This window comes from Schistocerca cancellata, chromosome 4 (assembly GCF_023864275.1).
Source record: "Schistocerca cancellata isolate TAMUIC-IGC-003103 chromosome 4, iqSchCanc2.1, whole genome shotgun sequence".
NCBI classification, from domain to species: domain Eukaryota; kingdom Metazoa; phylum Arthropoda; class Insecta; order Orthoptera; family Acrididae; genus Schistocerca; species Schistocerca cancellata.
In genome coordinates this window covers 793,511,798-793,538,189 of record NC_064629.1, presented here as the reverse complement: position 1 = coordinate 793,538,189, position 26,392 = coordinate 793,511,798, and the positions used below count along the sequence as shown (strand labels likewise).

General features: G+C 42.0%; 1 long non-coding RNA gene across 1 annotated transcript in view; it reads left to right on the top strand.

The window, feature by feature from the left end:
- Positions 1–9,140: 9,140 nt before the first annotated feature.
- LOC126183402 (uncharacterized) overlaps positions 9,141–26,392 on the top strand; it is a 35,078-nt gene continuing 17,826 nt past the window's right edge. Inside the window, exon 1 of the long non-coding RNA XR_007536747.1 lies at positions 9,141–9,225. This is a non-coding gene — a long non-coding RNA (uncharacterized LOC126183402). The remainder of the gene's footprint in view (positions 9,226–26,392) is intronic.

Here is a 26,392-nt window from a genome sequence, read left to right as displayed (position 1 = left end):
ATAAACACCGTGCCATAATGACATTCACACACCACAACACCTTTACGTCGAAGCAGACGGGTGGAATCAGACGCTTCCATTGACCCCTCCTTCTACTCTGTAGATGAATATCGTAACAGAGACTGATAGCCCAGCTTAGGTAAAAATTCTGCTATATTTCAGTTTTGACAGCACTTGGTTGCAACAGTCAAGATCGGGTATTCTGTGTACGATAGATTTATTAAAAGTACGTAACTGTGTTTTATTCTGTCAGTGTACCAATTCTGTAAATATTAGCAGTTACTGTGATATATTCACATATTTTGACAATCTCCTGACAAATGATGAGGATAATAATTATTATATTCCACTGTATTATGTTATACTTTCTGACAGGTTATTTGTCATTCGCAATGGCCAGCGGCTATTTCTGTAGCAGTACGAAAGTATTTGTTCGCTCCAGTTACTATCCTCTCTGGAAATATCACCTGGAACTACGACCTTTAACTGGAGTCACCGAGTCAGGAACGTCTAGACACACAGTTATTCCGTTACCAGCTTCCAGGTTATCTGTGGTGGTAGCCCGATAACTACCAGAGAACTAGAACTACGAGCCAATAACGATAACTGCCAGAGGAGAATACCGGTCTCTGACAGTTATTTCCATAGTCGCTCGAATTCCTAACTAACTTTCCTTCTACTACCCGTCCAAGCTAAATTAACACGTAAGGCGGTGGCTTAAGGGAACGACCGTACTTGTTAATGCCTGTACTGCAGCTCCTATCAGCCACGGCTTGGACATTAACTTTATTTAATTGTTTATGCTAAAAGTAACGAAGGCCCACGAAATAGTACACAGTTCTTATCAACAGATGGCGCGCAGTCTCACAGTTATTCCCATGGTTTATAGAACGCCTTCCAAATGCGCAATACGATCTTCGGTCAACAGATGGCGCGAGGCATTGTTGACACTAAACAGTTATTGAAATAACTGCCAGAATCAGAGGAACGGTTATCGAAGTAACCGTTACTTCTCAGTAACCGGTTATTTCTATCAGTTACGTTATTTTTTGCCACCTCTAGCTTTTACATTTGAGGGTTAGACCGCTTTAAAAGCTCATGTCTTCAATTGAGTTTAACGTGAGATAATGATAAACGATAATGACAGTAGAGTATCAGAAGAGTTATGACTATCGTATTCACAAAAGGCACTGCAAGCCTACCTAGGCTCCAATATTATGCTTGTTTACAGACTTTCAGCTTTTTCCATCAGTCCTCTGCCTAGTGTGATGCAGCCTGCTACGACTTCCTCTGCTGTGCCAACCAATTCACCACAGAGTTGCACTTGTACCCAACGTCCTCATTTACTGTATTTGTTAAATGTATTCCAGTCTCTGCCTTCCGCAACAGTTTTTAGCCGCTACGGCTCCCTCTTGTACTAGGGAAATTATTTCCTAATATCTTAAAACATGTCCTACCATCCTGTCCCTTCTTCTTGTTAACGTTCTCGCACATATCATTTTCCATCTCTTCCTTTGCCCTCTGAGTTTGCAGAGAACTTCCTTATTTCTTATTATATCAGTCTATCTAATATTCAACATCTTTCTGTACTATCACATCTCAAACACCACTTCTCCTCTTTTCCTGCTTTCCCATGGTCCATGATTCATTTACATGCAGTGCTGTTCTCTGAATCTACATTCTCTGGAATTTCTTCCTCAAATTGAGGCCGATGTTTGATAATAGTATAATGGTAGGGCTCTGTCCCGTTCAATTCAGGTGGAGTAGAGCAAGCCCATATACCATCTGCCTACTTTGACCAATGATGTCATATTTCGAGTAAAGAGAGTAGTCTACAGGAGTTGCTAAGACAACAAGATTTAATGACAGACCGATTACATTCTTCAAGGTGGCAAAAATAAAAAACAAATATAAAAACATGCGAAGTATTTGAATCAGCTAGTAAATGGAAATTAACGAGATAACCGCGGGAATTAGTGGGTTTGTGCTGGGGAAAAATTGAAAAAGATTAATAAAGCTAAGTTCATTCCAACACAACCAAAAAATTGAAAGATAACGTACACGAACTGCTGTAGAATAAATCGAACGAAAAAATGCAAAAAACATAAAATGGGAGTCCAACAATTCGCTTGATCAAAAAAAAGATAGCACTAACAGGCCCGCCCCATAAAAAACCAAACAATCGAAAAATGATAAAAACTAAGCTCTCTGGAAAAAAACGAAGAAAAAGTGCAAGAACCACAAAATTGGAATCGAATATTTCGTTTGACCTACAGCTGAAACGAAGACAACGATTAAAAACACACCTGCACAAAACGACGACATAATCGAAAAATAAAACCCAAAAATTCTTCCACAATAAACCAAAAGAAAATATGAAAAAACAGCACAAGCGGAATCATAACGCATAGGTCAAACGAGGGTACCTCCCCCCCGCCGGCCGGGGTGGCCGAGCGGTTCTAGGCGCCACAGTCTGGAACCGCACGACCGCTACAGTCGCAGGTTCGAATCTTGCCTCGGGCATGGATATTTGTGATGTCCTTAGGTTAGTTAGGTTTACGTAGTTCTAAGTTCTAGGGGACTGATGACCTCAGAAGTTAAGTCCCATAGTGCTCAGAGCCATTTGAACCATTTTTAAAATGGAATGGTCATATAAAGTTGATCGTCGGTAAAGCAGATGCCAGACTGAGATTCATTGGAAGAATCCTAAGGAAATGCAATCCGAAAACAAAGGAAGTAGGTTACAGTACGCTTGTTCGCCCACTGTTTGAATACTGCTCAGCAGTGTGGGATCCGTGGCAGATAGGGTTGATAGAAGAGATAGAGAAGATCCAACGGAGAGCAGCGCGCTTCGCTACAGGATCATTTAGTAATCTCGAAAGCGTTACGGAGATGATAGATAAACTCCAGTGGAAGACTCTTCAAGAGAGACGCTCAGTAGCTCGGTACAGGCTTTTGTTGAAGTATCGAGAACATACCTTCACCGAGGAGTCAAGCAGTATATTGCTCCCTCCTACGTATATCTCGCGAAGAGACCATGAGGATAAAATCAGAGAGATTATAGCCCATACAGAGGCATACCGACAATCCTTCTTTCCACGAGCAATACGAGACTGGAATAGAAGGGAGAACCGATAGAGGTACTAAAGGTACCCTCCGCCACACACCGTCAGGTGGCTTGCGGAGTATGGATGTAGATGTAGATGTAGAATTTTTAAATACACTCCTGGAAATTGAAATAAGAACACCGTGAATTCATTGTCCCAGGAAGGGGAAACTTTATTGACACATTCCTGGGGTCAGATACATCACATGATCACACTGACAGAACCACAGGCACATAGACACAGGCAACAGAGCATTCACAATGTCGGCACTAGTACAGTGTATATCCACCTTTCGCAGCAATGCAGGCTGCTATTCTCCCATGGAGACGATCGTAGAGATGCTGGATGTAGTCCTGTGGAACGGCTTGCCATGCCATTTCCACCTGGCACCTCAGTTGGACCAGCGTTCGTGCTGGACGTGCAGACCGCGTGAGACGACGCTTCATCCAGTCCCAAACATGCTCAATGGGGGACAGATCCGGAGATCTTGCTGGCCAGGGTAGTTGACTTACACCTTCTAGAGCACGATGGGTGGCACGGGATACATGCGGATGTGCATTGTCCTGTTGGAACAGCAAGTTCCCTTGCCGGTCTAGGAATGGTAGAACGATGGGTTCGATGACGGTTTGGATGTACCGTGCACTATTCAGAGTCCCCTCGACGATCACCAGTGGTGTACGGCCAGTGTAGGAGATCGCTCCCCACACCATGATGCCGGGTGTTGGCCCTGTGTGCCTCGGTCATATGCAGTCCTGATTGTGGCGCTCACCTGCACGGCGCCAAACACGCATACGACCATCATTGGCACCAAGGCAGAAGCGACTCTCATCGCTGAAGATGACACGTCTCCATTCGTCCCTCCATTCACGCCTGTCGCGACACCACTGGAGGCGGGCTGCACAATTTTGGGGCGTGAGCGGAAGACGGCCTAACGGTGTGCGGGACCATAGCCCAGCTTCATGGAGACAGTTGCGAATGGTCCTCGCCGATACCCCAGGAGCAACAGTGTCCCTAATTTGCTGGGAAGTGGCGGTGCGGTCCCCTACAGCACTGCGTAGGATCCTACGGTCTTGGCGTGCATCCATGCGTCGCTGCGGTCCGGTCCCAGGTCGACGGGCACGTGCACCTTCCGCCGACCACTGGCGACAACATCGATGTACTGTGGAGACCTCACGCCCCACGTGTTGAGCAATTCGGCGGTACGTCCACCCGGCCTCCCGCATGCCCACTATACGCCCTCGCTCAAAGTCCGTCAACTGCACATATGGTTCACGTCCACGCTGTCGCGGCATGCTACCAGTGTTAAAGACTGCGATGGAGCTCTGTATGCCACGGCAAACTGGCTGACACTGACGGCGGCGGTGCACAAATGCTGCACAGCTAGCGCCATTCGACGGCCAACACCGCGGTTCCTGGTGTGTCCGCTGTGCCGTGCGTGTGATCATTGCTTGTACAGCACTCTCGCAGTGTCCGGAGCAAGTATGGTGGGTCTGACACATCGGTGTCAATGTGTTCTTTTTTCCATTTCCAGGAGTGTATGTGCAGGAACTGGATATATATCATCAACTCCTTCTCACTCCTCTCTCTGTCCATCAGCTCCTCCCAATGCTCTCTCCATTTCCTTCGCCACCTCTCTCTGTCTATCTCCTCCTTCCCCCTCTCAATGCTCAGTTCCTCCCCCCTCTCTGTCCATCACCTCTTCCCCCTCTCTCTCTCTGATGTTGAGCCTTTTTTATTGTTACTGCAAATTCAGATTCTGTAGTAGTAGTATTATAAATATAAGACAATAAGCCATATGTACAATTTACCTGTTTTCTCTGAATACTGACTATGAGGAAGGAACCAAAACCACACATTTTCACAGCATAGCAGAGCACAGCACAGCGTTTTCTTTCTCGCCATCAGGTTTAACAGAAAACCTGTACATTAAAAAAATTAGTCAGTGTATGTCTGAATATTTATTAAAGTATTGTGTAAAAATTTGAAGTAAATTGATCAATAACTTTTCGAGAGTTATATATATATAGGAGAAACATTGTTACCAGAACTCTTCCAAAGCTCTTTTAAACCCTGACTCTGGCACTAGATCCCCAATATCTTTCACACTGACTTCCATTTCTCCTTCTATCATGCCATTAGACAGTTCCTTCCCCTCATAGAATCCTTGAGTGCACCCTATTCCCCACTCTTTCCTCTGCATTTATTCCTGTTGCACTCTCAATGTTGACACCTTTGCTCCCAGTTTCACCAAAGCTTGTTTTGGTTTTTCTATATGCTCAATCTGTACGTCCAACAACTATTTCTTTTCTTATCTCTTCACAACTAGAGTCCACTGAACTGTTACTGTGATGGCTATCTTCCTTACAAGCAGCTTCTTTTTGATTCCTCTGGCTGACTATTTGTAGTGCTACTGATGGCTCCTTAGTGTGGATGAACCCTGTGAACCCTGAATGGTTTTTTTTTTTTTTTTTTTTTTTTTTTTTTTTTTTTTTTTTTTTTCCCCTAATGCAATCAAGCTTTAGATGGCCTTTATATGGGCCTGCTCTCAGGTCAGTGGAGGACAATATGAGATCTCAGGACAGTGCAAATCACAAGTACAGTATCAGCAACTACAGTCCCTGTGTGCTGCCTCAACATGATTGATCACTGGAGGCTTCTTTGGTTTACAAAGTGAACTAACTACACAAACGGAGTTGCTAAGAACATCTTCAGTCTTCATTCAGTCCATTCTCCTGCAATGTTTATTTAGATATCATGTCAGTAATGTCCAGTTAGACAACTCTGAACATGATCTGTTTTAAGATTAACTTTGTTTACAATATCCATCTATGACTTATCATCCACAGTGAAATGCCCTGTCCCCTACCTTAACTGTATACATGGTTTTGAATGTTTTTCCCCCTTCAACCTCATATTGACTACTTGTCTGCTGGGAGTTGACTTTACAGTCATTTCAGTTGAATGGATTGAATTACAATAAAGATAACTGCTGTTTTTGAAGACTGAAATCACAGAACCATGTTCACCTAATACAGATATGCACACAACAGCAATTGTGGCACTATCATTGCAGATAGCTAAACTGTGTGAGGAGTTTAGTCATTGTAAATGAGTGCAACAGGCATAGATACTCAGTCTTGATGCAACTTGCAAGCTTATCTATAGTCATTAGCATAGAAATGGATCAAAGAGAAGTCCAAAGGCAATATTCAGTTAACAATAAATCATTGATAGTTATGGCTGTAGGCAAAAGCCATAATCTAGGCTGTGTCATACATAGCAGAACGTAACTGTCTAATGGTTGCTGGATGTAGCAATGGGGTAGATATAAGGCACGACAACCTTGTTTTTCAGCAAGGAACGTGGCAAACAAAGTTGTCAGGCACAGTGGACTGGGAGTCTTGCTAGTGGCTGCTGGTCTAGACAAGAAATTGTACAATAGCTGCAATGACAGTAACTGCACTCTAAGTAGGCATGGTGGGAAATGCAGGGCACACCTGATTTTAGTGGTAGGAAATATACTACCCTCTAACATCACTGTTTACAGGTCATGCCAATGAGTGTGAGAGACTGTGGCTTGAATACAACCAGGCTGATGGTCAGAAATGTGTGTCTGTCCAATATTTACCACTACAATGCTGACCAGGTTCTTGTGGCATTGTGTGGCACTGATCTGAAGGAGTGCAGCATCACCTTAATACCTGTGTAAGAGCCCAGCACAGATCAGTATGCACCTATAGATACTTAAAAAATAAGTTAAAGCTTCTTCTGTAAGTGCTACATTTACCTTTTTAAGCAAGTGTCCCTTAAATGTGCATGTGTGTATATAAGTTTGGCTATAATTGTAGGTGAGGAGCAGTGCTAACAGATACTGAATGACATTTTTAGTCCAGAAGTCTTCAAAAAGATGAGTCACAATTTAGCTTGGTAACACATTCATTGCACGGAAAACTTGTCTCTTACAGTAAAGGTATCATCCCATATTTAAGCAACATGCTCAATGTGCCTATTTATTAACCTACCAAGGTATCATCAGCAAAGTCCGAAATGATTATTAAAGCTTTGTAATTCAGTTGTATTATATGTTGTATGGAAGTTCTGGCAGAATGCAAATACTTTTGGATTGAAGGAAACCAATTACTGAAAAGCAGAAACACTGAGTTGTCAAATCAATAGACACACCCAAAAAGAAGGCTGGATGAACAGTGGCAGTGCTGTACTCTGGCAGATGAAGTAAGTGGTGGTGGGGGTTGTGTCAGCTGGGTGGGGGGGGGTGGGGGGGGTGGAGGTGGGGAGAGAGTGGGGGGGAAGGGAGACTCAGAGCATGGAGGAAGCTGGTTTGCCAGCTAGGAATGCGGGAGGGAGGGGTAGCAGGTACATGGACTAGGCATGTGATGCACAGTTATTGGAGTTCATTCCTCTATCCTGTCCCAATTCAGGTCCCCACATCATCTTCAGCATGTGCTGCTCCCTACCAGATCTGACAACTGTGCATCACATGCATAGCCTGTGTACCTGTTACCACTCCCTTTCATATTCCTAGCCAGCAAACTGGCTACCTGCCCCTCAGCTGCTAACCAGCCACCCATCCCCAATCCCTCTCCCCGCCTCCTGCCTCTCTCACCTTATACTCGCCCCACCTGATTGATCCCCACCACAGCTTAGTGCACCTTCTGAAATACAGTACTGCCACTGATCGGCCAGCTGGCACTGTGTAGGGTCATAGGCGAGAGAATCCATTCTCATATATGTGTGTGTGTGTGTGTGTGTGTGTGTGTGTGTGTGTGTTTTAGTGTAATTCAAAAATGGATTATTCTGAAAGCTAACAAGGTTTCAGGTACACATAGGAATTTCTCTACTACTGCTGTGTGCTTATCCAGTTTACTTAACATTTTATCAATTGGAACTGCTACCTCTGTTATGGTTCATTGCTACATAAATACACATTCTATGCCATTTAATAGACAATATTCATTAAAAATAACTTAATTTCAATTTAAATCTAACCTTTTTAGAAACATTCTTTCTAGTGAAAGATTTCCTGGTGTTCCTTCTTATATATGCTGGCGGAGTATTTCAGCTTTTAAATGAAGTCATCCTAGCCTTGCTGTTATGTGTAGCAGCTAAACTGGTAAATAACTGAATACTCATTTATCACATATTTTGTTCAACAGTCCCTCTAGGTAGCTAAAGACTCTTCAGTGCTACCACAAAGAATGTGAGACTGCAACAGAATTTCCTTGATAAAGCATGTGATTCCATTTTTTGTGGACATTTTGAACTCATGATAGTTTGATTTGGATGAAATAGATGTACAATAAGTGTTACAAGATAACAGCTCATATCACATTTTGACTATAGGCAGTGATTGAACTGACATATGTTCTTCACTGGTTGTGATACATGGTTATCATTGCACAGCTGCAAGTTGTGTGACTAGATGTATAACACATTTTAGAGTATGAGAGTACTATTCTGGAGCATCAGCCCCTCACAGGCTACTCTTGCTTCACTAACACTGACAAGGAATCTGGACTGGGTTAATTTCTTACTAGAGAAAAAAGGCACGTTTCTGAAAGGGAAAGACATTTTCTTTGAGCTGCAGGAAGTTTTATGTGCAAAACTAGTAAATATCCAGGAGGAACAAGATCATTCTTCAGCAAAATACTAAAATACCTTGAAACATAGTAAACGAGGACTGAAATAGCAAGTATGGTTTTGTATCCACTTTGCAGAGTGATGTGAAAAAGTGACACACATCAAAAAGAATACCAAACCTATTATGTACCGGTTTTTAAATTATACTGAAATTTTTGGTGTGGAGCAGAAACCACCCAGAAAATTAAAAAAAAAACAATGCTCCTGTGTAAACCTTCATTTCTGTAATTTATTGATTACAGGCCACGTTTCTTGTTCCTTCATCCAAGTGGACAGCGTCTACACACAGCTCTTCTCACACCATTGTCGACAAAAGTGTGGTTTTGTGCCATTCTGGCTGGATTAATGGTCACACTGATACTACACCTTTCCTCCTGTGTACATGAAGACCAATTCTGTAACTTGGATGGATCATGGAGCAGCACTTTAATTACAACAGTTGGCACATTTACTCTCCAAGGTAATAAAACACAATGCAGTCATCATTACAGATAAAACCAGTATGAGAGATTTTTCCGTAACAGGTAATGATTGCTTGGCATTAATAAGATGAAAATATGGATGACAATCAAATTTAGTGCAAGCATATTATTGTCATTTCAAAGGAGCAGAAGCCTTCATGCAGTAGATATCTGTTGATTAAATTGAATACATACAAAATTTGATCTACACACTTTATTACATCAGTGCAGTTGATCATATATCCTGTGTAACAGTACTTTTAGTTATGGCCTGTGTTATAATAAGCTTGACTTGATTTGATTCATTTTGATTTATTCAGCCAAGGATCTTATCACAACAATATATGATTTGTCATCAGAATACAATGAAAATAAATAGCTTAAAATATACATACATACAGAATATATAAGTATCATTTTATGAGGATAGGACAGGTGGTCAGCCATGGCCTTGCTGAAGGACTCATGCAGTATTTGTGTGAAATAATTTAGGGAAACCACAGAAAACTTAAATCAGGGTGGATGGATAATGCCAGTTTCTTAAGAACTATGTTGCCTCATTCAGTTAGTTCATGTTGTACAAAGTTCTTTTATTTATCCAATAACTTATGTTGCAAAACATTGCTTCCACTGCATCAATGCACACGCAAAGGGTTCCCACCAGTGACTCCTAGCCCACAAACCTGTTGCTCTGCCCCTTGCAGTCCCCACAGTCTGTTTGAAAAACTGACTCTAAGTTCGCAAACATGCAACTATATGTCCCATGCACAGCTCCATGTCCTCCCCCATCCACCCTCAATCTGCCTGAAGTACTGAGTCAGTATACCTCTGTGATGAGTGAAATGTTGAGCTCAAGAGAATGAGAAGACATAACTGTTATACATGTTAGACCTTAGGACATGATTTTCATGTAATGTGACAGGGTGTTGTAGTTCTCTCCTTTCATTACTAACTACTACTCTCAGTCCTCTAAGTAATCTTTATCTGTCCAGTATGCATTACTTACAGAGAATGTTTAGCTGTCTTTTAAAGTAGATGTATTTTCGTAATCTTTTTCATCTCCTTGGTCAGTTTATCATACAGTCTTATCCCCTGGTATAAAATACTGTTTTCATTTCCCTGTTTGTTTTTCCTCAGTAAATGTAAGTCTAAACTGACACTTGTTCAATGATTATGTGTAGAACTATTTATGAAATACTTCATAATGCTTTCCCTGGTTCACACAACAGATTGGTAGATGTACTCACTCTTTAAATAGTTTTTTACAATTAGCCCTACTGATACTTCCAATTCTTATTCTTAAAGCCCTTTTCTGCAGTTTAAAAACTGCTTCTAGGTTTTGTGCCTTTGATCCACAGAGAAGAATCCCATTGCTAAGCTGTGAGTGTATGTAAAAATAGTGTATCACCACAAGCCATTGGCTGTTACAAATTGATGCTTAAATCCTAAGAGCATAACATGCTGATGACATTCTTTTGCTACTGTCATTGGGTATTCTTTCCACATTAACTGACAATCAATATTCAGCCATAAAACTTTGTGCTTGTTACACAATCTACAGATTTATCACTTATGCTTAATGTGACAGAATTGTTTCCGCTCTTTATGCTGAAGTGCATGCTGTTTGTTTCCTTTATGTTCAATGTCAGCTTATTACATACCACTCAATCATAAACATCCTTGAGAATTTCCTTCTCTATTAGAAGTTCTGGTGTTTTATCAGTGACTATGATGTTGCTGTTGTCAGCAAAGAGAACATTTTCTCCATGTCTTGTACTGTCTGAAAAGTCACTGATATACAGGGTGGTTATAATTAAACTTTCAATACTTGAAAGGGGCCCAGAAAAAATGAGTGATCTTAGGACAAGAAAACTTCATGTAAACATTAGTAAGGACGTATGGAAGGGAAATAATGAATAAATCATTTAAAGAAACACATTTTAATTTCCATAAATGTTGATCAATATGATCATCTGCATCCACAACAGCCTGGAACCACACTAGAGATACCATTTCACAATTGTTCACAGCACTTTTCAAATGGTGGCCCCTGGAATGTTCAAACTGTTATGAAGCAGCTCATGCACTGCTTGAAGGTTGCACATTGTGCCCAGCCATGACAACAGTAATTTCTTCAACAATTTTTGGAAAAATTGGCTATCTGCAATCTACGGAGCAATTCACATATTGTCAGTTAAATTCAACTTCTCAATCATGTTCTTCAACACTGGTGTGAAAAGAGGATCTCTCCACATTCCTTTAATGCATCAATACTCCTAAAGACAGCAGCACTATCATTGTTGTTTTGATAAAACAACTGTATGAGAAAAACCCAACTCACCTTGTCCAGACTATGTTGACTGTCTGCAAGTGTAATACACACAGACGCTTGTGTTTCAACCATATGTCACCATACCAGTACCAGCACATAATGGCAAGTATAAGAATATGTCTATAATACAGTCATCCTTATTGAGAGTTTCAAGTACCAATTTCTTGAAATCTATAATGATCAATATTGTACTTCTCCCACTTTGGAAGTCAAACAGTGCTTCATTAAAAAGGATGCATTTATTCATCTAACTCATTAGTCTTTTTTTCATAACTGATTCAATTATTTTTGTGTGTGTGTAGACATTTGTGAAACCAGTCTGTACTTTGAATACTTTCTGAATTACATTTGTTTACTGAGGATGCGCAACTCATGTGTGCTTTAGGTACTCGGGAAAAAATAACCAAACTGAAGGACACACTATTATATTTGTTAATGGGGCTTGCGTGCTGCCTATGCACACATTCACAACAGAAACTGGGACCTGTTGCCTTTTTTTCTGACTTTTCATCCTGACTTCATGCTCTGTCATGGTAAATGATTTCATTGTGCTTACTGTATAAGTCACTGTGGGTGTTACATGTGTTTTAGGAAGGTTTTGTTTCAACTTGCAACTTCTCTGTGATACAAGAGAAATAGTCATTTACAAAATTTGCCAATTCCTGTGGATTTTCTATTATTCAACCCACATCTGTGTTTAGTATTTTATCAGGATTGTGTCTACCTTTTCTAGCTTCATATTTTATACAGTCTTCAGTCTACAAATTAATGGGGGAGGGGGGGGGGGAGGATGGGGTGGAAGAAGAATTCCTTCTCTACCAGGGAAGTATTTTTTCTTTTTATTGTAAGTACTATTTCTGCTCTTTGAAAATACAAGAAGAGAAGGAAAACTTATGATGCAGACTGTACATGCTGCAATTGCCAACTGTGGATAAGCAGAAGTATCATATCACTAATATCAAGTAAGCAAAACAATAAACAATTCTCAGGTTCATTGGCAGAGTTGACATTCAGGGTCACAATTCCAGTAGTTCGGTGTTAGCAGTGATGACTGCAGCTTTCAATACTCAGTTCAGTTTCTTGCATACTTTTCAGCCACAAATATGTAATAATGACTGATTGATATTCCACCATTTGACCGTACAACCTTCTTCATTTTATTTTACTATTGTTATTTTGGCGTTAAGCCATTATCAGCTACACCAATGTTGGGTATAATTAGACTTTGTTAAGTGAAATCATCAGCAAGATCTAGTGAACTGGGTGTCCTAGCATGTAGATAAGTGCAAAATCATCCAAATGTGTGGCAAACATGTTTTCAGGGCATAAGACAATTGGGCCACAGACTTTTTAAAAAATTATGTGTATTTCAAGTGTTGAATGGGCTTGATGTAGGGAGCATGCTGATTCAGATCATACATGTGCAAATCTAATACATTGCATTAGCAAGCACATGTCATCTCACCTGTCAAAACACATAATTGATTCCTATTGTATTTTCAGCATTTTAGTAGACAAAAGCACTAACCAAGCAAACAAATCATGTTTAATTATTTACATTCATTGTGTCTGCAATTCCCCACCATCTAACTACTTTTACAGTTAAATTCATTAACAGGTGAAGTGGTTGCTGACCGTATTATATCCTATTTCATTAGTAATGACATTTCTGAAGAAATTTTTCCTAGTCAGTTGACACAGGTTTTGCCTCAGATAGGGTTGCAAATCTACAAGCAATTTATAAAGGAGCATCTACATACATTCATGATAAATTTAACCCTAATATTGTAATTAATTGAATCATAAACTAGAGCTTCCAGTTCATGATATAACAGATACAGCATCTGTTCCACTACATTTCAAGTCTTTCATAGTCTCCCTATATTCACACTTTTCTGGCAGCCCCAGAAAAAAAGTGAATTTGCAGAAATCACCATGGCATTAAGACTTGAATTTAAATAAAAATAAGGAGAATATTTGATATTCACTTGGTAGCAGCCTCATGCAAAACTGTGACAACAGTTCCCTTATCTATTTCACAAACCAAGAAAATAATCCCTCAGTGCCACTGCAAAGGATTCATCCAGAAAATGAAATCACAGAATTTTGACATGGTGTTAATACCATTTAGACATATTCTGGAAACTATGAAATCACTTTCCTTGTACCTGCAGTCTAGAAAATCTGATGGTTTAAATCCTGTTTTGGAAATAAAATTGTGTATTGGTGCATTAGCTGCAATGAAAGACATGCCTGGTGTACATCTTCAAGCTGCTCAAGTTGAATATTCAACTACAAAAAACTTCAGATAGATTGATTGAATCATTCACAGATTTCAAGCAGAAACTTCTTCACGGATCAGCAGAGAATATAACTGCAATATTTTTCACTGTTAGTGCTAATTTATTCTTGAAAGAGTCTGAAGTTTTAAATAAAATGTGGTGGCCACAGGAAGAAAGCAAGTTAATGTTATTTGGTGGTGACAAAACTGAGTTCTTATCTAAAACTGTGAAATTAAGGCCTTTGAAAAATGACAACTCTATTGTTCTAAAAACCATTAAGGAATTTTCCACTTCAAGCAAGTGAAAAAGGAAGAGTTTGTTGGTTAAAATTTACAGGAACTTATGCAAAGGACACAAACAGTACCAGTGTCTTTCACAGAGTGTGAAAGGGGTTTAGGGTAATAAATAATACTCACACTAAGATCTTGAATTGAATGCAAACAAAAACAATGGTTTTTGATTATTAATGGACCACATTTAAACAATTTTCCTGCCAAATATCTTGCAGTAAAGTGGGTAAGAGCTGTACATCATTCCTCAAAAGAGAACGTGCATAGAAGAAAATCTACTTAAATTTCATCACATCAAATTAAAATGCTTATGTAAATTTAGTGAATGGGTTGTTCCTAATATCTACATCTAGTAGAATAGTTACTTCTTCATTATTCCTATGTATCAGTCTCACAAGGTAATGATCCACTTTGACATGTCAAAACCTGGAATTTTTTAAGCAGGAAGAATACATCAGAAGGAACACAATGTGAAAATTATAGCTGCTAAGACATACTGTAATCATTTTAAAAAATGTTGAAAACTGCAAAATTTGTAGCTCAGCAGGCAGATAGCGAAATGTACACCCCTACTGTAGCTGTAGCAGACATCACATGTGCAACACAGCAGGCTCATATCCTTGATTAACAGCACACCAGTCAACAGATGACATAGCACAATGCTATCATAATTTGTAAAGCAAATTTCAGTTTCCACTGATAGTCTCACTGACACAGTTGTTCACAATTACTATTTGCTTGAATTTGCAACTCATTTAATAGATATATGTTTTCAGGAAGTGGTGCCCCATAGCTCTTACATTTTGAATAATGCCGTATTACTGCCTTCACCAACTGGTAAAATATTTTATTTATGCAACCCATTTCAGTCACCTGACCATCATCTGGTTCATAAAAGGGTTCACAGCATCATTTTAGGTGAAGTGTAAGATTGTTATCATCAGGAGATAAAACCATGAATAATATGTTGTCATCATATCATAAGTTACATCATAAATCTATAAAAACTGTGCTAGAGAGTGTACACAACATGATAAAACATGAAAGAGAGAAGGGAATGGGTAATAAAGGGGTGAGGAGGGAGGGAGAAATAGAGAGAGAGAGAGAGAGAGAGAGAGAGAGAGAGAGAGAGAGAGAGAGAGAGATAGACAGAAGAGGGAAGGAAAAGATAAGGTGAGGCAGTGGGAATGGATTAGCAGATGTTCAACTCAAGTGCATTGCAAGAACACAGGATATGCTGGACATCCCATCTGTGTAGCTCAGAGAAACTTGTCCTGGAACAGAATGTCCAAACAGCTCGTGTAGTGAAGCAGCTGTTGAAGAAATTTGTGTTGTGGTGAGCAGCATGTTTGGCAATTGGATGGTTGCATTTGTGGTTTCCAACAATTTGGCAGTGGTCATTCATGTGAGTAGATGACTGGTTACTTGTCATATCAACATAGAATACTGACAGTAATAGGAGCATTGCTGATATATAACGCAACAGATTTCACACATTGCCCTACCTGTTATTGGGTAGGTAATGGCTGTGACTGGACTGTGGTAGGAGGTGGTGGGTGGATGTGTGGGACAGGCTTTGCACCTGGGATGCCCTCAGAAGAATGATGCATGGTATGCAGGATTGAGAGTACAACTGAAATAGGGATAGATAAGGATATTCTGTAGGTTGGTTGGGTGGTGGGGCTTTATTTTGGGTGACATGAGTAGGATTTTGGGTAGGATATCCCCCATTTAGGTTATGACAAGAGGTAGTCAAAAACCTGGTGGAGGATGTGCTTCAGCATTTCAAGCTCAGGGTGATAATAGGTGGTCAGAGAAGTGCTGGTCAGTGGCTGGTTAACAGGCTCACTGGTGTCAGAGAAGCAGATGGCATGGTAGATTTGTTTATGGATGAATTGGATAGAATATAGTCTGTCAGTAAATGCTCTGGTAATATTATTGGTATACTTCAACAGTGCCTGCTTTCCACTGCAGATACAGCATTCACATGAAGTAGAGCTGTAAGGAAGAAACTTTTTGTCATGGAATGGGTTATAGTTGTCAAAGTGGAGGTACTATTGATGGTTGGTATGCTTGATATGGACAGATGTATTTACGGAGCCATCTGAGAGTTGGAGATTGACATCTGGGATGGTGGCTCAATGGGTTGAGAATGATCAGGTGAAGCATATTTGGGAGCAGGTGTTGAGGATATCGAGAAAAGAGCAAAGGTTGTCCTTACTGTTAATTCAGATCATGGAAATATCATCAGTGAACCTGAATTAGACAAGATGTTTTAGGTGTTCTCCATGAGGCCCATAAATGAGTTGGCATAAGATAGTGCCATGTGAGAAACCATGGAATTACGACAGATTTGTTTATAGATTAAGTGTTCGAATGTGGAATAACTGTGGGTCAGGATTTGGTTAGCTAGGAGAATCAGGAAAGGGGTGGTAGATTTGGTACCACAAGTCTGTTGAGAAATGTAGTGAGAATACCATAGTGGAGATTTAGGCTTGAAGTACTGCAAGAACACAGTATATGCTGGAAAGACAATTTACATCTGCGTAGTTCAGACAAAGTTGTTCTAGAAGGAAGTATCCAAATGGCCTATGTAGTGAAGCAGCTGTTGAAGTCATCTGTGTTGTGGCAATCAGCATGTTTGGCAGCTGGCCATGGACATGGGGGATGTTGGTGTACAAGGATGTCATATCCATAGTGACCAACAAGAAGTCTGGTGATAATGGAACTGTGGAGAGGCAGTGAAAGAAGTGAGCAGTGTTTTGAATTTAGGGTGGGGGGTTATGTACACTAGTTTAGAGGTGTTGGTCCGCAAATGCAGACGTTCATCACCCACAATGAAATGACCAGTAGGAAGACCTATGACATTGGGTTTGTGGAGTTTGTAGAGTAGGTAAAAGGTAAAGTGTGGGGGATTGCTGGTATGAGGAGAGAGGTGGATTCAAGTGTCAGGTTTTGGGATTGACAAAAGATCTTGAGGAGCTGCTTTCCTCTGATTGCCCATTATCACTCTAGCCTTGAAAACCTCCACCACAACTTCCACCAGGGCTTTGACTAACTCTGGTCATGACTTAAGATGCGGGATGTCCTACCCAAAATTCAGCTCGTGTCATGCAAAGTGGTGCTCCACTGCCCACCCAACCTGCTAAATATCCTTGACCATCCCTATTCCATTCATGTTATCACTCCTGCAACCCATGCATCATTCCCCTGTGGTTGGGTCAGGTGCAAGGCCTGCCCCATACACCCATCCACCCACCACCTCCTACCACAGTCCAGTCACAGCTATTACCTACCCAATAAAAGTTGGGACCATGTGTGAAACCAGCTGTGTCACATATCAGCAATGGTGCTATTACTCTCAGTATTCTACATGAACAGGATAAGTAACCAACCATCTACTCACAGGAATGACCACTGCTAAATTGTTGGAAACCACAAATTTGTATTTCGTGTGTGGTTGTATAAGAAACAGGGTGTTGAAAGAGCTCCTAAATTAATTTGATTTGATGCAGGCAGTGTTTTCCCCAACCAGGATGCAGGAGAACAGTAGCACGGTCATAGACAATATTTTTAATCATTCTTCATTGCTAGATGCGCATTCCGAAAGTAAATGGGTGAATGGCCTTTCAGACCATGGTGCACAAATTTTAACACTAACAGGTTTTTCAACTCAAACAAATGTTATATATAATTACAAACTATGTTTAAAAACTAATCCAATGGCAATAGAGAGTTTTTTAAACCTCGTCAAGGAACAAGAGTGGCAGGATGTTCATAGTGCCAATAACTTAGATGACAACTGTATTTCTTTCCTTGACACATTTCTAATGCTCTTTGAAAGTTGCTTACCATTAGAATGTTCTAAACAGGGTACTAGCAATAAAAGGCAGGCTGGGTGGCTGACTAGTGGGATAAGGATATCATGTAGAGTGAAGTGGGAATTATATCAAAATGTTAGAAGTAGTCACAATCAAGCTACAGTAGCCCATTACAAAAAGTATTGTATGGGGCTTAAAAATGTTATTAGGAATGCAAGCAATATGTGGTACACAAATAGAAAAGCTAAGATGGTGTAACTTACCAAAAGAAAGCATTGGTTTGTTGATAGAGACGCTAACAAACACAAACACACACACAAAATTCAAGCTTTTGCAACCCACAGTTGCTTCATCTGGAAAGAGGGAAGGAGAGGGAAAGACGAAAGGATGTGGGTTTTAAGGGAGAGGATAAGGAGTCATTCCAATCCCGGGAGTGGAAAGACTTACCTTAGAGGGATAAAGGGACAGGTATACACTCACACACACACACACACACACACACATATCCACCCGCACATATACAGACACAAGCAGACATATGTAAAGGCAAAGAGTTTGGACAGATATGTCAGTTGAGGCGGAAGTACAGAGGCAAAGATGTTGTTGAATGACAAGTGAGGTATGAGCGGTGGCAACTCGAAATTGCGGAAGTTGAGGCCTGGTGGGTAACGGGAAGAGCGGATATATTGAAGGGCCAGTTCCCCTCTCCGGAGTTCTGATAGGTTGGTGTTAGTGGGAAGTATCCAGATAACCCGGACAGTGTAAACTGTGCCAAGATGTGCTGGCTGTGCACCAAGGCATGTTTAGCCACTGGGTGATCCTCATTACCAACAAACACCATCTGCCTGTGTCCCTTCATGTGAATGGACAGTTTGTTCCTGATCATTCCCACATAGAAAGCTTCACAGTGTAGGCAGGTCAGTTGGTAAATCACGTGGGTGCTTTCACACGTGGCTCTGCCTTTGATCGTGTACACCTTCCGGGTTACAGGACTGGAGTAGGTGGTGGTAGGAGGGTGCATGGGACAGGTTTTACATCGGGAGTGGTTACAAGGGTAGGAGCCAGAGGGTAGGGAAGGTAGTTTGGGGATTTCATAGGGATGAACCAAAAGGTTATGAAGGTTAGGTGGACAGCGGAAAGACACTCTTGGTGGAGTGGGGAGGATTTCATGAAGGATGGATCTCATTTCAGGACAGGATTTGAGGAAGTCGTACCCCTGCTGGAGAGTCACATTCAGAGTGTGATCCAGTCCCGGAAAGTATCCTGTCACAAGTGGGGCACTTTTGCTGTTCTTCTGTGGGAGATTCTAGGATTGAGGGGATGAGGAAGTGGCTCTGGATATTTGCTTCTGTACCAGGTCAGGAGGGTAGTTGCGGGATGCGAAAGCTGTTTTCAGGTCGTTGGTGTAATGGTTCAGGGATTCAGGACTGGAGCAGATTCGTTTGCCATGGATACCTAGCCTGTAGGGAAGGGATCGTTTGATATGGAATGGGTGGCAGCTGTCATAATGGAGGTAGTGTTGCTTGTTGGTGTGTTTGATGTGGATGGATGTGTGAAGCTGGCCATTGGACAGATGGAGGTCAACATCAAGGAAAGTGGCATGGGATTTGGAGTAGGACAAGGTGAATCTGATGGAACCAAAGGAGTTGAGGTTGGAGAGGAAATTCTGGAGTTCTTCTTCACTGTAAGTCCAGATCATGAAGATGTCATCAATAAATTTGTACCAAACTTTGGGTTGGCAGGCCTGGGTAACCAAGAAGGCTTCCTCTAAGTGACCCATAAATAGGTTGGTGTATGAGGGGGCCATCCTGGTACCCATGGCTGTTCCCTTCAATTGTTGGTATGTCTGGCCTTCGAAAGTGAAGAAGTTGTGAGTCAGGATGAAGCTGGCGAAGCATGAACAGACACAGGCAGACAGTGTTTGTTGGTAATGAGGATCACCCTGTGGCTAAACATGCCTTGGTGTATGGCCAGCACATCTTGGCACAGTGTTACATCGTCCAGGTTATCTGGATACTTCCCACTAACACCAACCTATCATAACTCCGGAGATGGGAACTTGTCCTTCAATATATCCGCTCTTCCCGTTACCCACCAGGCCTCAACCTCCGCTAATTTGAAGTTGCCACCTCTCATACTTCACCTGTCATTCAACAACACCTTTGCCTATGTACTTCTGCCTCTCTGCCCAAACCCTTTGCCTTTACATATGGCTGCTTGTGTCTGTATATGTGCGGATGGATATGTGTGTGTGTGGGAGTGTATACCTGTCCCTTTTTCCCCCTAAGGTAAGTCTTTCCGCTCCCGGGAGTGGAATGACTCCTTACCCTCTCCCTTAAAACCCACATCCTTTCGTCTCTCCTTCCCTCTTTCCTGATGAAGCAACCATGGGCTGCAAAAGCTTGACTTGTGTGTGTGTGTTTGTTAGTGTCTCTATCAACATACCAACACTTTCATTTGGTAAGTTACATCATCTTTGTTTATATATATATATATATACACAGCATTTAACAGTCACTTTCTGGGCATTGTTGGTGAATTAAATAAAAACTTAGTTTGTACAGGGAACCATATAACTCTCTTTGAAAATGTGTTTCTGAGGCTGACGTCTGAAATACTTCTTTGTGGTACTGACAATCACTGAAATCACTGAAAACTAAGGACTCTTGTGGATATGATGGAGTGTCTAGTAGAATATTAAAGTACTGTGCTGCTCATGTTAGCCCTGCACTTAGCCATGTTTGTAATTTTTCCTTTAAGACTGGTCGGTTTTTTCTGGACAAATTAAGTACTCAGTAGGAAAGCCACTTTATAAAAAGGGAGGAAGGGATCATGTAGACAGTTTGACACCTATTTGTATGCCATCTGCGTTTGCTAAAGTTATTGAAATGGCTGTGTATGCACAGATAATTGAACATTTTATTTCACACAATTTGCTATCAAATGTACAGTTTGGTTTTAGAAGTGGTTTAATGACCGAAAATGCTATATTCTCTTTTCTCTGTGAGTTACTGGATGAATTAAACAAAAGGTTTCAAATGTTAGGCATCTTTTTTTATTTAACTAAGGCGTTTGATTGTGTTGATCACAAAATATTGCTCCAGAAGTTGGATCATTAGGGAATACGGGGAGTAGCTCACAGTAGGTTCACCTTTTTCTTTAATTACAGACAGCAAAAGGTCATTATTCACAGTGTTGAGAATGACTATGATGACATGGGGTCTGAGTGGGACACGGTCAAATGGTGGTTGGGGGTGGGGGGAGGTTAGGAGGGGGGGGGGGGGGTTGCCCCAGGGATCAGTGCTGGGGACACTCCTGTCCCTTATTTATAAAATCATATGCCCTCTAGTATTACAAGTAATTCTAAAACATTTCTGTTGCTGATGACACTAGCTTGGTAGTAAAGGATGTTGTGTGCAACACTGGCTCTGTTTCAAACAGTGCAGTTTATGACATGAGTTCATGACTTGTAGAAAACAAACTAATGCTAAATCACAGTAAGACACAGTTTTTATAGTTTCTGACACACAATTCAACAAAACTGGGCATTTTAATTTCACAGAATGGGAAAATGATAAGTGAAACTGAACAATTCAAATTTCTAGGTGTTCAGATAGATAGTAAATTGTTCTGGAAAGCCCATGTTCAGGCTCTTGTTCAAAGACTTGATGCTGCCATTTTTTCTGTTAGAACAGTATCTGAAGTAATTGGTAGTTCAACATGAGAAGTAGTATACTTTGCTTATTTTCATTTGCTTATGATGTCTGATATACACTCCTGGAAATGGAAAAAAGAACACATTGACACCGGTGCGTCAGACCCACCATACTTGCTCCGGACACTGCGAGAGTGCTGTACAAGCAATGATCACACGCACGGCACAGCGGACACACCAGGAACCGTGGTGTTGGCCGTCGAATGGCGCTAGCTGCGCAGCATTTGTGCACCGCCGCCGTCAGTGTCAGCCAGTTTGCCGTGGCATACGGAGCTCCATCGCAGTCTTTAACACTGGTAGCATGCCGCGACAGCGTGGACGTGAACCGTATGTGCAGTTGATGGACTTTGAGAGAGGGCGTATAGTGGGCATGCGGGAGGCCGGGTGGACGTACCGCCGAATTGCTCAACACGTGGGGCGTGAGGTCTCCACAGTACATCAATGTTGTCACCAGTGGTCGGCGGAAGGTGCACGTGCCCGTCAACCTGCGACCGGACCGCAGCAACGCACGGATGCACGCCAAGACCGTAGGATCCTACGCAGTGCCGTAGGGGACTGCACCGCCACTTCCCAGCAAATTAGGGACACTGTTGCTCCTGGGGTATCGGCGAGGACCATTCGCAACCGTCTCCATGAAGCTGGGCTACGGTCCCGCACACCATTAGGCCGTCTTCCGCTCACGCCCCAACATCGTGCAGCCCGCCTCCAGTGGTGTCGCGACAGGTGTGAATGGAGGGACGAATGGAGATGTGTCGTCTTCAGCGATGAGAGTCGCTTCTGCCTTGGTGCCAACGATGGTCGTATGTGTGTTTGGCGCCGTGCAGGTGAGCGCCACAATCAGGACTGCATACGACCGATGCACACAGGGCCAACACCCGGCATCATGGTGTGGGGAGCGATCTCCTACACTGGCCGTACACCACTGGTGATCGTCGAGGGGACACTGAATAGTGCACGGTACATCCAAACCGTCATCGAACCCATCATTCTACCATTCCTAGACCGGCAAGGGAACTTGCTGTTCCAACAGGATAATGCACGTCTGCATGTATCCCGTGCCACCCAACGTGCTCTAGAAGGTGTAAGTCAACTACCCTGGCCAGCAAGATCTCCGGATCTGTCCCCCATTGAGCATGTTTGGGACTGGATGAAGCGTCGTCTCACGCGGTCTGCACGTCCAGCACGAACGCTGGTCCAACTGAGGCGCCAGGTGGAAATGGCATGGCAAGCCATTCCACAGGACTACATCCATCATCTCTACGATCATCTCCATGGGAGAATAGCAGCCTGCATTGCTGCGAAAGGTGGATATACACTGTACTAGTGCCGACATTGTGCATGCTCTGTTGCCTGTGTCTATGTGCCCGTGGTTCTGTCAGTGTGATCATGTGATGTATCTGACCCCAGGAATGTGTCAATAAAGTTTCCCCTTCCTGGGACAATGAATTCACGGTGTTCTTATTTCAATTTCCAGGAGTGTATTTTTGGGTTACACTTCCCATTCTCAAAGGATACTTTTGGCTCAGAAACTAGCTGTTTGGGCAATAAATTGTGTCAGTTCACAAACCTCTTGTCAACCCCTGTTCATTAGTCTGTGCATTCTAACATTATACTCTTAATATGTATATTCTTTACTGTCATTTCTTGTCAACAATATCAGCTTATTCCCAAGAAATAGCGGCTTTCACTCAGTTCATACTAGGCAGAAATCTAATCTGCATTTGGGTTGCACTTCCTTGACTCTTGTGCAGAGAGCTGCATTCATTTTCAATAAGCTACCACAAGAATTCAAAAATATTAGCAGTAATCCATGCACTTTCAAATGGAAACTGAAAGTTTTCCTTGTAGGTCGCTCCTGTCGAGGAGTTCCTTGAAAAATTAAGCTGAGTCCTGTGTTATATTGTTGATTGCATTTACAAAAACTTATGGCTTGCCATTTTTTGGATTCATAAACATTTTATTTTATGTTATTATTTTATGTTGCAATTTCATGTACTGACACAGTCCACAACCATGGAGATTTGCTCCTGAATTTGGTCCCACAGAACTAGACGTGTAAAATAAAGAATAAAAAAATTTAAATTAAATTAACCAGCTGATTACCAAGCATGCTATACACCACAATATATGTCTTCAACAGCTGCTTCACTATGCAAGCCATTTGGATATTCCCTTCCAGGACAAATTTCTCTGAACTACACAGATGGGAATTATCTCTCCAACATATCCTATGTCCTTGCAGTGCCCCTGACCTAAACCTCCACTAACCCATTCCCACTGCCTCACTGTACCTTTTCCCTTCCCTCTTCCATCCACACCACTCCTTCCCCATCCAGGTCATGCACTGCCTACTCCCCCCCAAAAAATCAAATACTCTCTCTCTCTCTCTCTCTCTCTCTATCTGTCTCTTTCCTATACAGTCCCTTCTCTCTCCTTCTTCCTCTCTTTTGCCCCATCCCTCCCCCATTTCCCGCTTTTTACCTCTCTTTTTGCTCTGTCCTCTGTACTCCTTTGTGTTGTTGTGGGGCTGTAGAGTCAAGTGCCCAAACACCTCCCTTTATCCCACCACCACCTTTTTGCATTCTTCCCTACCATTTCCCCACCTCCATCAGCTCAGGTAACTGCTTTCAATAACTGAGTATCAAAAATCAGTCTCCCCATGGCCACAGGAGTGCATGTTTGGGTGCCAGTGTTTGTGTATATGTATGCTTTTGCTAGAAAAGGAGCAAGAGCTCAAAAGGTAGCAGGAATACTGTCTCCTGTTAAATGACTCTGTGCTCCACACTTTATAAAATATACACACATAAAAGAAAGTTTTGCATCCCTCCTCCAGAACTCCTGAAGATAGACATTGACTATGGGTACTGTATCACAGACACAGTCCCTTTGACTGTTCAGAGATGTCGCTAAACCCACCCAAAAATGTAACCAGCCACACACTAGCAGCGCCTGCCTATTAGATTGAGGGGGTCCAACAGCTGATCAGTTCCAGCCATTCCACCAGGAAGGAGGTACACCACTCGTGTTGTCTGTAGTTCAACTATGCCTAGATAGTCAGTACCACGGTTTCATTGCATCCACATTGTTACTTTCCCAGGAAGGGTTCTCAACAAGAGGAGTGTCCAGGCATCTCAGAGTGAACCAAAGCGATCTTGTTTGGACATGGAGGAGATACGGAGAGACAGGAAATATCGATGACAGGCCTCACTCAGGCTACCCAAGGGCTACTACTGCAGTGGATGACTGCTACCTATGGATTATGGGTCGGGAGAACTGTGACAATAACGCCACCATGTTGAATAATGCTTTTCATGCAGCCACAGGACATCGTGCTATGACTCAAACTATGTGCAATAGGCTGCATGATATGCAACTTCAATCCCGACGTCTGTGGTGAGGTCCATCTTTGCAACCACGACACCATGCAGCCTGGCACAGATGGGCCAAACAACATGCCGAATGGACCACTCAGGATTGGCATCACGTTCTCTTCACCAATGAGTATCACATATGCCTTCAACCAGACAATCGTCGGAGATGTGTTTGGAGGCAACCCAGTCAGGCTGAACGCCTTAGACACACTGTCCAGCGAGTGCAGTGAGGTGGAGGTTCCCTGCTGTTTTGGGGTGGCATTATGTGGGGCCAACGTATGCTGCTGGTGGTCACGAAGGCACTGTAATGGCTGCACGATACATGAATGCCATCCTCCGACTGATAGTGCAACCATATGGGCAGCATATTGGTGAAGCATTCGTCTTCATGGATGACAATTCGTGCCTCCATCATGTGCATCTTGTGAGGGTAATGACATCACTCTATTACAGTGGCCAGCATGTTCTCCAGACATGAACTCTATTGAACAAGCCTGTTAGAGATTGGAAAGGGCTGTTTAAGAACAACATGACCCACCAACCACTCTGAGGGTTCTACACCGAATTGCCATTGAGGAGTGGGACAATCTGGACCAACAGTGCCTTGATTGCCATGACGAATACAGGTATGCATCAATGCAAGAGGATGTGCTACTGGGTATTAGAGGTACCAGTGTGAACAGCAATCTGGACCACCACCTCTGAAGGTCTTGCTGCATGGTGGTACAACATGCAATGTGTGGTTTTCATGAGCAATAAAAAGAGTGGTAATAATGTTTACGTTGATCTCAATACCAGTTTTCTGTACGAGTTCCAGAACTCTCGGAACCAAGGTGATGCAAAACTTTTTTTGATGTGTGTAATTCACCATTACACACTATTCATTGTTGTAGATTTGATAAATAATACTATGAAATAAATTAAATTTAATGGAATTAGTGGGGATGTCATGAATGAAATGAAATGACATTAAAATTATATCAGTGAATTATATTCAGAAATGCTGAATCTGCAACATAATGAGCAGCTTACAAATAAAAACTTATGGCAGACTTGGATTTGAACCTGGTGCAGTTGCCTTCCCTTTTAGACTGTCTACACACATATACAGCTCCAAGTCATATTTTCATATTGTTTGCTCCTTCTCCCATTCAGTAAGTGGAAATAGTATCATTGGGGGAACAGATGAGATCAATTTGGATGAAATGTAATGACATGAAATTTATGTAACATATATCAAATCAATTTGGAAATTCATTAAATTACAGGTTGCAGTGCTGCTGTTACTTCAAACATTGGGTTGTTATTATATCTGAACAACTGCAGTTTGACTATGTCCTTCCACACACTGTCAT